We start from the raw sequence: 14,950 nt of genomic DNA on the forward strand, positions 1-14,950 counted from the left end.
TAACCATACTTAGTTTTTATTGTTGGTTTTTCTATCTTAACTCTACTAAGAAATATATTTTTTGAGGATAGAGAACATTTCTTACTTACTTTACAGTCCAACAATGTTTTGCATGTAGGAGGTGATCAATAAAAATTGAGTAAGTGATCAAATATGAATTTTAAAATTGGTATATATGCCCATCCCTAAAATTGTCTGGGCATAAGTTAACTTTCTATGATTCAAAAGTCATTTGAGAATATTATAATGCCTCAGGGTCACTACTGGAAACATTAATAATTATTATGCTGATAACAGTATAACTATGAAATCATGGATAATTTCATAGATAGTGTGTTGATTAAAAATTAGCATATTTTGATGCTTTCTCCTCTTTATTCTCTTCCCTCTCAACAATCTTAAGTATCAATCATACCAATGATATACTTCTTTATTGAAGACTGAAACAATTTCCAAAATAGAGACACAAAACACAATTGTCGCAATAACTAAAGATGAAACTATAAAGGGAAAATTGGGTACCTATTAAATATAAAATCTAGATTCCATCCTATAAGTAAAACAGGCCTCATAAGTGTCATGGTATCCTTTAAGAGAGTGGTTCTTCACTGGCTGCAGTTTTGCCCCCAGAGGGACATTTGGCAATGTCTGGAGGTATTTTTGGTTGTCACAACTAAGAGAGGTAGTAATGGGTAGAGGACCGGGCTGGGCTAAGCTTCCTAAAATTCACAGAATGACCCCAAAGCAAAGAATTATCTGGGCTCCAAATGTAAATAATGTGCTGAAGTTGAGAAACTATGCCATAAATAAATAGAGTAGAAAAGAATATACCCCTGTAAGATTCTTCATTAAGATTATCTTGATCATTTATTGTTCCATAGAAGTTCTAAACTCTCTATGGCCATTGCAAGCAGCAAGAAAGAATCCTTTACATTCTTCAGACTGAAATAATTCCATACCTAGAATCACTATGTGTAATGTCCTTCCCCATTATTGGATTAAGACCTCTGTAAAACCACTGTACACCTTTTAGAATACATAGAAGTCTACAGAAACAGCCCCAAAAGGATCTGTATGGGGGCTTAATTCCTTACAAATTCGTTATAATGTAAACTATATAACAGTAAATTTCTATAAATATTCCTCAGTCTGTTGAGAATATCAAATCTATAGAAAGAGTAAAATTTCTTGAAATGGCGACTCTGCCTTTAGAAATCTGGTAGGGGAAATTCTGTCTGACAAATGTGCATTCTCCTGAAAATTTTACTGAATAAAAGTTAATTATACCTATATTGGGTTTTTTTCTCTAATAATGATAGTTATGCTTTTAAATTGAAAGCCCACATATGTATCTGTCTGCTCATTTTCAAAAAAAAGACATTTTGAATCTGAGTATAAATGCTGATTTTCTTCAAGCTACTTGAATTCTGGTGATACCTGATTCAAGACTTGATAAGAGGTTACAATATTTCTTCTTATCAAATGGTTTAACAGGTTGTTTTTCCCATATTCCAATCATATTGATTAATCAAATCTCCATTCATTTATTAGAATTATATAGTTTTTGATGACTTATCCTCTAAACTCTAAGACTTTTCTTGAAGAAAATTAATTAAAAAATGATAATCCACACTGGTTTTAGTATATGTTTGGAATAAAATATTGTTGCCACTGAATGATTCTATACTTGGTTAAGGCATTGAAGTGATGAGAAAAAACATCTAAAGGTATTTACTTCTGTATTGGCCTGAAAGTACACATATATGCCCATTAAGCATTCCATTCATTTCTCATTCTATAAGTATATTGTGTGACTTAAACTTTGGTAACTTAAAATGCCATCATATGTTCTGATAACTTCTCTGAGATACCTGCAGGAAGGGAAATATTGTTCACTGAAAATCAGCTTCTAGCCTAAGTAATGTAGAGAAGAGTGTTGGACCCTACATAAGAAAAGGTATGTTGTGTGACAATCAGGAGACATGACAAAATGACTAAAAAACAAGGGGTTGTTCTTGATCTTTTGCACAAATGTCATAAGTTGATGAACCATGATTTTATTGTTGTTAGTTTGAGTGGAAAAAGAGTAGAGAGTACACTGTGTGTTGCCTTGTGTCGATAAAAACACAATTTACCTTAAAATAGCATTTTAAGCCATGTGAATAGTAAGCTCCAGGTTTATCCTGAGTTTATGGTCTAAACTCGACTGCTCAGAATCACTTAGAATGAGCCTGAACCATAAAACTAACTGTACCTTAACTTGAACCAAATTAATTTCTGCAAAGTACTTTATTAATTAGTATGCTTCCACACACTAACCTCCAATAATTCCCCTTTATGTCAAATACAAGTTGATCAATATATACAGATAAGATCAGAATCAGATTTAACTTTCATTTTTGGAAATAAAATGAAAATTATCTGGCATTCAAACCATGACACCCTTTCTGGAAAACTTCTGAAAAATGTGACTTTGTAAAGATACTATTTCTAGCCTGTATCATTTAGTTGGAGTGAATGCTAAATATCCTTACTAGGGCTACTGAGCAATAAACTCTTAAACATGATAGGTCCCCTACCAGGCATCATATTACATTCAAAGTACAGCTTAATGTAACCTGTTCTGTAAAATAGGAGCTAGCAGGGCATAGAAATGGGAAAGCTGAGGAAAATAATAAAATGCATTGGAAAGGTCAAACATGTAATCTATTTTAATTTGTTGATAATTTATAATTTAGACAGCTAGTTGGTTAAAATTATAAATTATTCAGGCCTAGAGGGTACATTGTTGTTGTTCTGATTTTGTTTAAAAGTAAAAAGGTGAAGAAATTAATTAAACGTTAAAAGAATCTCTTATTTTTGATAGCAGAATCTGTCAACTGAACAGTGGGAGAGAACAAAAAGGTCTTTGGGAGGATCTGAAATTTCTCCCAGTGTTATATTATTATTGTACCCATACAATTATTTAACAGTAATGGAGAAAGTTCCTAATGATTTTTATACTCTTTTCTAGAAAGCACAGTTTACTGAATTAATCCACATCTAAGACTGGGAATCTAAGAAACTAGTTTTTATTTACAAAAAAAAAAAAAAATAGACTCTGAATCTGCAAGGTAATGTGTGAACCATAAAATTATTTTATGAACCATAAATAATGCTTATTATTCATCATCTTTAGAAAGAACATGTTTGAATCTTGATAAGAAAGTAGATGAAATTTACTTTCCCATAAATTCTATAAATTGTCTTTTGCCTACTGGTCCATTTCTAATTTCTTTAGACATAATTGCTTATTTCATTATTATGAATATAGTATTATGTGATAATATAGTATTTTACTGTAGTACTACATAATAGTACTATATATATCCTGAAAAATGCAGTACTATTATAGTATCATATAATAATGTGGTCTTATAAAGTAATGCAATATTACATAATCTTGACACCTAAAAGATCTTTAAAGTAACACAATTATGTTTTTTTAAATGAAGACCACCAAACCTATAGCATTTAAATAGCTTTTACAAATTCACAAAAAGCAACAGAACACAAACAAACAATACACAGAATTCCTTGCTCATACTCACAGTGTGTGTAGTGATTATGTGTGTATATTCATCATGGGAACAGGCACAATGTAGACAGAACCAGCACATTCCTCAGAATGAACTTCTTTCTTCGGTCATAACAATCATGATGTTTAAAAATCTCATCTACCATGCTCTTCAACTACTGTATTTTTCATATGCCAGAAAACCACTTTTAAATGAGATATTTCTGCTTCTTATTACTTATATCCTCCCTTATATATTTAAGGCTATATAACACACTTATTTTTAATCCTTCTGATTTAAAAGTCTACTTCATTTAGCATATGTTGATTTCCTCTTATAGTAGATATATCCCTCAGGTGCCTACTTATTTGGCCAATGTTCACCTGGGGACATAAATGCCTGGTATTTATGTTCAGAAAGTTCCAAATACCAGAATGTGGATGGTACTTATTTTGAAGTTTAAGGAGACAAGAGGGTGGCTGCTGCAGACCTTTTGCAGGTTGAAACCCTGCACAACTCTAAGATGGTCGTCCACAAAAAAGACCACACAGGATGACTCCCAGGGGAGAGAGCACAGTACTTAACCAGTTCTGGTCACTCCCTTTTGTAATCAATCCATCAAACAATGCTTTATAATAAAAGAAATTTACTAGTCTTTTTAAAAGCATTTTTACATATACAAAGACATTTAATGGAAAGTACAAAAAGTACTCATAGACCCAACTCTCTCCACACCAATTTCTTCTTTTATTAGCATCTTGCATTAGTCTGGTGACATCTTGTATTTGTTACAATTGATGAAACAACATTGACACATTGTTATTAACTAAAGTCCATAGTTTACTATGGGTTGCTATTCTATGAGTTTGAAAAACCTATAATGGCATGTACCCACCGTTAAATTATCATATAGAATAGTTTGCCTACCATAAAAATATTGTTGTTCTACCTCTTCTTCCCTCCTTGCTCTCTCAGTCTCTGGCAACTACTGATCTTTTTACTGTCTCCATAGTTTTGCTTTTTCCAGAATGTCATATGTATAGTTGGAATCATACAGTGTGTGGCCTTTTGGGATTGGCTCTTTTCACTTAACAATATACATGTAAGATTCCTCCATGTACTTTAGTAGCTTGATGGCTCATTTCTTTTTACCACTGGAAAGTATTCTATTGTTTGGATGTATCTCAGTTCGTTTATTCATTCACCTACCAAAGGCCAAGTTTTCAAGTCATCGGAGTAAATTTCAAGGAGTGGGGTAACTTGATCATATGGTAAGAGTATGTTTACTTTTGTAAGAAACTGCCAAAACGTCTTCCAAACTGGCTGTACCATTTTGCAATTAATGAGAGTTATTTTTGCTCCACATCCTTTTCAACACTTAGTTTTGTCAGTGCTTTGGATTTTAGCCATTCTAATAGGTGTGTAGTGATATCTCATTCTTTTAATTTGCATTTCCCTAATGGTGGAAGATACTGAGCATCTTTTGATATGTATATTTCCTGTCTGTATATCTTCTTTGGAGAGGTAGCTGTTGAAATATTTTTCTCATCTTTTCATTGAGTTTTTTTTTTTTTTTTTTTGAGTTTTAAGAATTCTCTGTTCGTTTGTTAGTTTAAGATAGTAGTCCCTTATTAGATAAGTGTTTTGGAAATATTTTCTCTCAGTTGGTGGCTTGTCTTCTCATTCTCTTGACTAAACAACATCTTTTTCTAGTGAGGGATTAATTTTTAAATTTTTAGAGAGAACCAGCCATGGAGCAGGAAGTTCTTTTGATTGTAATACGTCAGAAGGGGTGGATCTGCGTGGCAAAGGATGAGAAGAGCATGCCTAGGGATAAGGGCTTTCTCTTCTTGTATGTATAACCCTAGCAAATATTTTGGACTACTTTCATTTTATTCCACTAACACTTGGAGCCCAAGTTTTTGCAGATTTCTTTGAACACGGAATCAGCAATATCTTATTTTATTTGAGACTCAGTTCAAATGCGGCTTCTTTCCTTTTCATGATCATTAGCACTCTCAACTTTAAGACAAGAAATGAGACCACTACTAGAAAATACAAACAATTCTCAGAGAAGGCAAGATAAATTCACCACCACCTCTAATGACATGTGTTCCCATCCAAGTCCTTCTGGCATCTGAGATGTGTGTGAACACACACTGGATTCTTGGCTGCATCCAGACTATGAGTTATTAATTAGTGTGGGATTACTTCTACCAATCCCTTTCTAAAAACAACAAACTAAGTCAACTAGTTAATTTTAAAGGGAAGCATATTATCAGCTGTTTAATTGGGTTGAAATCTTATTTAAACTTAAACACTATCCTTAAACATTCAGATATAATTAATTTCTCTATACTTTAATATTTTCTACTGCCATTGGATAAATGCAGGATTCATTTTCTCTCTAGGTCTTAAGATTATTTTTAAATTCATTGCAGTTTTTTCAGATTAAAATAGCTTTTGTTATTGTTAGAATTTAAGGTTTATAGAAAAAGGGCATTTTTGCATAAGTTGGAGCACGAAGGTTGTTCATTTCTCCCAGAATACCTTATATATGGACCAAAAGAGGAATATTCTCAATTTAAAACAAAAAGAAGAAATTACAAGCATTTTATTACTTACAGTAGAGTGTTCATTAGTTGCAACTTGTGGCAAAGCTTTTATTTAGAACTAAGAGCTTTGCTGTAATCTCATTAGGAAAACTAATCAATATATTAATGATAAAACAAGTACAAAACACATTTAAGGAAAGCCCAGGACCTATTCATTACTTCTTGGTCAGAGTGTTGTATTTAAAACACTATGAACAAAATAAAATAAGAAGTACACATCCTTAAGTACCTTATGTTTCTTCATCTTTTAGATGCCATTTATTTCTTTTGGTTATTTAACTTCACTGAATTGTACATTCCAACAGAACGTTCATGACCAAATTAGGGCCATGGGTTCTCTAGGGCTTTGAGTGTCCAAGGTATAAAGAATAATAACTAAAATCATGTTGTTATCTGGAAGCCAGAGTTCCACTTAATACAGCAGCCTGCCTTACTTATTTTATATCACAATCTGTTCTATAATTAGATAACACCTGAAATTTAGCAGGGCTCCTTATGCCAGGAATGTTCCACCTCACTTCTCAGGCTAGCTAATGAAGCATGGGAAGGAATTTCAGCAAGTGTCAACCACTTTAGCTTGTGTAACCAACCTGACAGTGTGGCAAGTGGTATTTGTTTGTTAAGCCCCAGAAGAAATGACTATTACTTAAGTATTTATGTTTTGATTTGGAAATAGTAAAGGCTAATGGCGATATGCATGGCGATAGGCTAGAACAGTCTCACTTTAAATATACACAGCCTTAATTTTATATAATTACACAGAAACAGAAATAGTCAGCAAAGACCTGAATAGAATTTGTTTTTTAAAGAATGGACAGTCTGCCAGAGAGCCAAAAATATATATTTAAGTACAAATATAAAGGGTTAGATTTTTTCTTATGTGTGTTCAAGAGATGGCTCCTTATACATGCTGCATCACAATGGAAAATCTTTGTGTTGTGTTACAGATTGGCACAAACCCTCTGGTTCAGTTGCTATATCTTTTATGATGTAAATAGCATACCCTATAGCTATTTTTAGAATAATTCAAAACTCATCCTATGAAACTTCATAAGCCAAGGCAATAGGAAAAGCATCTCTGGAGAGAAAAACAGGTTTGCTAGATCTGCTCAAGCAATGAATTTTTAAAAGGTTTGCTTAAAACAACAGAGTATGTCAAATGGCAATATCAGTCCACATATGAGCTTTCAAATGCTCTCTTCCTAAGTCCAAGCAGTTGGCTGATTCGTACGACATTTGATTTTTAGTTTCTCAGCAGCCCATTTTGATTTAGTGCCATTTGCATTTTTATAGACAACAGCAATCCTGCAGCAGGCTCTGTTCTGCTGATAAATTTTGCAAGTTGATAATAGCAAAGGGTGTGTAGAACTTGAACCTGATATAGATGTGTTGTTTGAAAAAGCACCACTGAGAGATTAGTCTCAAAGGAAACAAAACAAAATAACTAGCAATTATATTTTCGTTTTTTCAAATTTATATACTGCCTTTCTGTTTACTCCTTTTCAATATAGTTGTAATGTTTTAGGCTTTTGACAAGAATTCATGAAGAAGTTTCCATATAAAAACACTAAGATCATTATTGGGAAATTTTATAATAGATAATAATATTTCTCTGTAATAAATAATCTGGTCCTGAATTTCAACTGCTAAGGGCAGGATTGTTCTTAAGAAGTTTTTGTAGCCTAAAGAAAAAAACGCAACATGTAGAAGGCATGTATGACAGTGTGGAGAGGATTAACAAAAAAAATTTTTATTTTTTCATCCTAGAGTCTCTTTTAGTTTATATTTAACCTTCTCCACAACCACTTTATATATATTATTTTACCCCATTTTATGAAAAGGAACACAGAAGCTCAGAGAAGCTAATCATTTGCTTCAGGTAGGTCAGCTCCTAAATGGAAGAGTTGGGGTTTGAACCAAGGTCTATCTTACATCCTGTTGCCTCAAGATGATTATATTGAGATAAAAGCTTGTTAAAAATGAACCATGTGAGCCATGTTGATATAAGGGAAACCAGAGTCACAGAATGATGGGCTGCAGTCTTGAGGGTAGGAGAAGTCTATTTGGGCTGGGGAGGAATGTCTCAGGAATAGTACACAATTTTGCAGTGCAGACCATGGTTGTTTTGTTTGTTCATTGACTTGCTCTACAGAGTTTCAGATTTGATTTTGAATGTCCTGAGCAGTCAGGAGCTCTCAGCCATACCACTGCCTCCTGTCTCACCCAGAAGAGTATCACTCATCTACATCCTCTGTCATGACTGTGTCCAGGGGTCAACTTTTGCTGTCCCTTGTTTGCAGACAATTTACTCATCTGATAGACAGTAGAAATGCCTTCCCCAGGGACAAAACACTAGTCTGTGAGACAAATATTAAACAGTTGTAAATTCAATATTATTTTCAGTACTCTAATTTAGTGACAAGTGGAAGAACTAGAGGTGGGACCAGGTGTCAGGTAGGGTCAAGGAATCAGACGAAAGGTCATAAATTTAACAGAGGAGATAGTCACCAGGATACAAGAGACCAAAATCTAGTCTGAGACTTTACAGTGGAAAGTTTCAAATGAAGGTAAGAAGTTTCCGACTCTCATTTTGGAGAGGCCAGATTAGGGCTGACTGAAAATTAAGGGGCAGGCCCATGTTATTAAGACACTCGGTTATTGGAATTGCATTTTATACATGACAGACTGTGGTTCAAGAACAAAAGGTGAAGCCCTTGTAGTGGCATAAGACAAACATCAGGATGGGACTGCAGGTATTAGGAAAATGGTGTACAGAGTTAGATGGAAGCTAGTACTAAAATTAATATGCTAAATTTAATTAAAATGCTAAGTTAACTCCATGCTAAGCAGATACATAAGTGAATTGAGGTGTACTTATGCTTTTCCTTCTTGATGTGGGTCTAGGACTGATCTCAGATTGGAGATAAACTTGCACTTTAACATTAAATAATCCCAGTTACAAGCCTTCGCAGTTATGACCATGGGCTTGTGTTAACCTTTTCCTGCTCTACCACCTCCCCTTTCTCCGTAAAAGAAAGGTGAATTATAAGGAAAGATTCAAGGAGACACCTTGGCAAATGACCTTCAGTTTCCTGAATCTCTCCCCCACAATCAACCCTGGTGAAACCTGGGAAGTACATGCAGGATTCTGAGGAATTAACTTGAGATTTGTAAGATACTCCTGAAGAGATGCAGGGCCCTTTTACAACTGGCTTGGGGGCTGGTGAAGCCTGAGCCACATGGAGGTCAGCAGCTGGGGAAGAGCAAGGATGGGTAGGAGAGGGCTCTCATGTTCCACTTTTCTGAGTCCTCAGCATTGCTTGGAGCTTTTGCTACTACTTGCATAAGATTCTAAAGTGAAGCCAACTATGGTCACCCAGATTGCCGGCAGTTCATATCAGATATAATATAGGCCTTAACCCTCTCAGTGCTCAAATATTACTAACACCAGTAGTCAGTTTTGTGCAATATTATTTATATATTTTTCTAAGAGCTACATTCCTACAGTCATAAAAATTATTCTAGTTTTCATACTCAAGAAGGTTTGGTTTCATGATCGAGGATTAATCACTTGCCATAAAAATAGTTAAGGACAAAGTGTTTTATGCTTTTTTTTTCTTCACATAATTATGGTTTGTATCCACTGGTAGTTAAACTTCTATAATCACAGAATGCAATGAGATAGTCCCTTCAGATGGTCTTGCATAAGGTAAATATTTAAATATATACAATTCAGTATATATTTGACTTTGTGATGTATTCTTATATACTATAAATGGATCACCATTTTTTGAAATGCTTTATTTTTTAGAACAGTTTTAGGTTCTTAGCAAAATGGGGATGGTGCAGAGATTTCTCATATACCCTCTGCCTTTACACATGCATAGCCTTCACCATTACCAACAACACCAACCAGAGTAATATATTTGTTGCAATTGAGTAACCTACATTATTGACTCATTATAGTCACCCAAAGTTCATAATTTTCCTTACAGTTTAGACTTGTACATTCTAAGGGTTTGGACAAATGTATATTGACATGAATCTATAATTTCAGTATCATACAGTGTATTTTCACTGCATTAAAAATACTCTGTGTTCCACCTATTCATCCTTCCCTTCCCCCCTCCCCCAATACTTGGAAACCACTGATCTTTCTACTTCTTCCTTAGTTTTGGCTTTACAGTACATCATATAGTGGGAATCACATATAATGTAACATTTTCAGATTGGCTTTGTTCACTTTGGTCTTCCATAGTGACCATCATTTTGCATTGCCAATAGCAATGAAATGAGAATTCCTATTTCTCCACATTCTCGCCAGGATATGTGTTCTCAGTGTTTTGGATTTTAGCCATTATGATAGGTAAATACAGTATTTCATTGTCTTTTTAATTTGTGCTTCCTTGATGATATACGTTGTGGAGCATCTTTTCATATTCTTACTCGCCATCTGCATATTCTCTTCAGTAAAGAGTCTGTTAGTCTTTGGCCCATTTTTTAATCATATTGTTTATTTTCTTACTATTGTGTTTTAGAGTTCCTTGTTTACCTTGTGTAACAGTCCTTATCAGATATGTATTTTGCAAATATTTTCTCCCAGTCTCTGCCTTCTTGTCACAGTCTGCCAGTGTATTTTGCAGAACAGAATATTTTAAATTTTAATACATTGTAAATAACTTATTAATTCTTTCTTTCATGAATGTTACCCTTGGCGTTGTATTTAAAAATTCAATGATAAACCCAAGGTCATTTAGATTTTCTCCTATGTTATCTTCTAGCAGTTTGATAGATTTGTGTTTTACGTTCAGGTGTATGGCAAATTTTGATTTTTGTAAAGGGTGTAAGGTCTGTGTCAAGAATCACTCTTTTTAAAATCTTTTTTTTTAATTTATTACTTTTTAAATTTATTTTTGACCACGTTGGGTCTTAGTTGCAGCACACAGTGTCTTCTTTGAGGCATGAGGGATCTTCCCTTGCAGCGTGTAGGTTCTTAGTTGTGGTGTGTGGGCTTCTTTCTAGTTGTGGCATGGGGGTTTTCTCTCTCTAGTTGTGGCGCACAGGCTCCAGGGCGTGTGGTCTCTGTAGTTGGGGCGCACGGTTTCCAGAGCTTGTGGGCTCTGTAGTTTGCGGCATGCAAGTTCTAGTTGAGGCACGCAAGCTCAGTAGTTGTGGCACGCGGGTTTAGTTGCCCCGCAGCATGTAGGATCTTAGTTCCCTAAGCAGGGATCGAATCCACATCCCCTACATTGTAAGGAGGATTTTTTACCACTGACTACCAGGGAAATCCCAAGAATAATTTTTTGTTATATGTGGATGTCCAGTTGCCTCAGCATCATCTGTGAAGAGTATATCTTTTCTCCATTGAATTACCTTTGCTCTTTTGTCAAAGATCAGTTGATTTTATTTGTGTAGGTCTATTTCTGGGATCTCTATTCAGTGCCACTGATCAATTTGCCTATTTTTTTTTACCAAAATCGCACTGTCCAAATTACTGTGACTTCATAGTATGTCTTGTAGTTAGTCAGGTAATGTCAGTCTCCTATTTTGTTCTTCTCCTCTAACATTGTGTGTATTCTATTCTGCTATTCCACATATGAACTTTAGAATCAGTTTGTCAATGTCCATACAATAACTTGCTGGTATCTTGATTGGAATTTCATTTAATCTACAGATCAAGTTGAAAAAAACTGACATTTTCATAATATTCAGTCTTTTGATCAATGAACATGAAGTATCTCTCCATTTGTTTAGTACTCCCTTGATTTATTTAATCTGAATTTTATAGTTTTCCTCATTAAATCTTCTGCATGTTTTGTTAGATTTATACTTATGTATCTCATTTTTTGTTGCTAATGTAGATGGCCTTTTTCTTTGTGAATTCATTGACATTTTCTGCATAGAAAATCATGTAATCTGTAAATGAAATTGTATTTATTTTTATTGTCTTATTGCATTAGCCAGGACTTCCAGTATTTTGTTGAAAAGAAGGAATGATGAAAGGAGACATCATTTCTGAATATATATAATACAAAGTCACCTCATTCTATTAAACTTAACAAATACCAGCTGACCTTATCAGCTACATTGATTATCAATATTTTTTCTATTATTGATATTTCTATTTCAATATGTATTAGGTTTGAAAATATTTTCGTGTCTGATGTGGAATAGAAATCTAACTTTTTCCTTATTTTTACTTTCTCAGATATGGCATAGATATTTCTACATAATTTATTAAGTAATCCTTTCATTCCCACTGATTTAATATGCTACTTTAACTGAAAGAATATTTCTGAAATTTCTAACTATTCCATTGAAAATGTTATTTTTTTTATTACTAAATGGGAATTTAGGTATCTTTGTATGGAGGCTGTTAGCTAGGTGATATTTTTAAACTATGAGTGTGTAGCTTTCAGTTTCTAATCACTTAATTCATAATTGGAATTATAATGACAATAAGTAGATCCTCAAAGGAGATAGATGGTCCAAATACATAAATAAGAATACATAACATTTATGGTACATTAAAGGTGGTGTAAACAATGTGTAAAATTGAAGCATTTAAAAAAGTATGTCAGGATGAAAAGCTATACATTTGGGGAACATGATAAGGTCTGTATTATACACTTTTAATAAAATTAAATTCTAATGAATTAAAATATAATCATGTAAAACTTAAAACTAAAAATATTGGAAGAAAATATAGCCATGGATATTAATATAAGTGAGAATTGAAGTGTCTTTAGAAATATGACCTAAGGAGAAATAGAAAATATTGAGGAACCTGACTACATAAAACTGTAAACATTCTGTATAGCAAGAAACAGACTAACTTTAATAACGAAAGAAAAATTAGAAACAATATGATAAATATTGTTATTTCATAAGTCAGTAAAGAGATTTAAAATTAATAGGAAAATGAAAACAAAACAGGAGCAAAAAGAAAAATGAGCAAAAATATAAATATTTAAATGCTGGAAAACATTGAAAATATATCTAACAATAAGTGGTTGGATACATATATGCATATATGTACATGTGTGTGTATGTGTGTACACACATATTTATATTGTTTTATACATTTAAGTGTGTAGTCAACTGATATTGAATTAATTGAATTATTCTTTTCTTCCTTACTAATTCTCCTCACTTGGAGAATTTGTTTCAGGAGTATTTCTTCTGTATTTCCATACAAAATAATCATATTTAGCTGTAAAAATAATGTTATAAATCAATTTTATTATAATGCAAATTTGTTAAAAACAAAATGTTTAGATGGAAATGTCAATTTCAAAACATCATAGCCTACTGTACACCAGTGGAACAGGGTAGAAAGCCCAGAGATCAACCCATGCACCTATGGTCACCTAATCTATGACAAAGGAGCTAAGAATATACAGTGGAGAAAAGATAGTCTCTTCAACAACTAGTGCTGGGAAAACTGGACAGCAGTATGTAAAAGAATGAAATTAGAACACTCCCTAACACCATACACAAAAATAAACTCAAAATGGATTAAATACCTAAATGTAAGGCCAGACACTACAAAACTCTTAGAGGAAAACATAGGCAGAACACTCTATGACATAAACCACAGCAAGATCGTTTCTGACCCACCTCCTAGAGAAATGGAAATAAAAACAAAAATAAAGAAATGGGACCTAATGAAACTTAAAATCTTTTGCACAGCAAAGGAAACGATACAGAAGACAAAAAGACAGCCCTCAGAATGGGAGAAAATATTTGCAAATGAAGCAACTGACAAGGGATTAATCTCCAAAAAATACAAACAGCTCATGCAGCTCAATATCAAAAACACAAACAACCTAATCAAAGAATGGGCAGAAGATCTAAACAGACATTTCTCCAAAGAAGACATTCAGATGGCCAACAAACACATGAAAAGATGCTCAAAGTCACTAATTATTAGAGAAATGAAAATCAGAACTACAATGAAGCATCACCTCACACCAGTCAGAATGGAGATCATCAAAAAATCTACAAACAAATGCTGGAGAGGGTGTGGAGGAAAGGGAACCCTCCTACACTGTTGGTGGGAATGTAAATTGATACAGCCACTATGGAGAACAGTATGGAGTTTTCTTAAAAAACTAAAAATAGAACTACCATATGACAAAGCAATCCCACTACTGGGCATATACCCAAAGAAAACCATAATTCAAAAAGATACATGCACCCTAATGTTCATTGCAGAACTGATCACAATAGCCAGGACATGGAAGCAGCCTAAATGTCCATCAACAGAGGAATGAATAAAGAAGATGTGGCACATATATACAATGGAATATTACTCAGCCATTAAAAGAAATGAAATTTAGTTATTTGTAGTGAGGTGGATGAACTCAGAGTCTGTCATACAGAGCGACGTAAGTCAGAAAGAGAAAAACAAATATTGCTTATATGTGGAATCTAGAAAAATGATACATATGAACTTATTTGCAAAGCAGAAATAGAGACACAGAAGTAGAGAATAAACATATGGATACCAAGGGGGGAATAGGCGGTGGGATAAACTGGGAGATTGGGACTGACACATATACACTACTATGTATTAAATAGATAACTAATGAGAACCTACTGTATAGCACAGGGAACTCTACTCAGTGCTCTGTGGTGACCTAAATGGGAAGGAAATCCAAAAAAGAGGGGATATATGTATATGTATAGCTGATTCACTTTGTTGTACTGCCAAAAATAATACAACATTGTACAGCAACTATACTCCAATAAAAATTAATTTAAAAAAAACAAACA

General features: G+C 33.7%; 1 protein-coding gene across 1 annotated transcript in view; it reads left to right on the top strand.

The window, feature by feature from the left end:
- The window catches only part of EYS (eyes shut homolog), a 1,768,116-nt gene that overhangs the window by 703,179 nt on the left and 1,049,987 nt on the right, over positions 1–14,950 (top strand). The window lies entirely within an intron of this gene.

Source organism: Balaenoptera musculus, chromosome 12 (genome assembly GCF_009873245.2).
Source record: "Balaenoptera musculus isolate JJ_BM4_2016_0621 chromosome 12, mBalMus1.pri.v3, whole genome shotgun sequence".
NCBI lineage: Eukaryota > Metazoa > Chordata > Mammalia > Artiodactyla > Balaenopteridae > Balaenoptera > Balaenoptera musculus.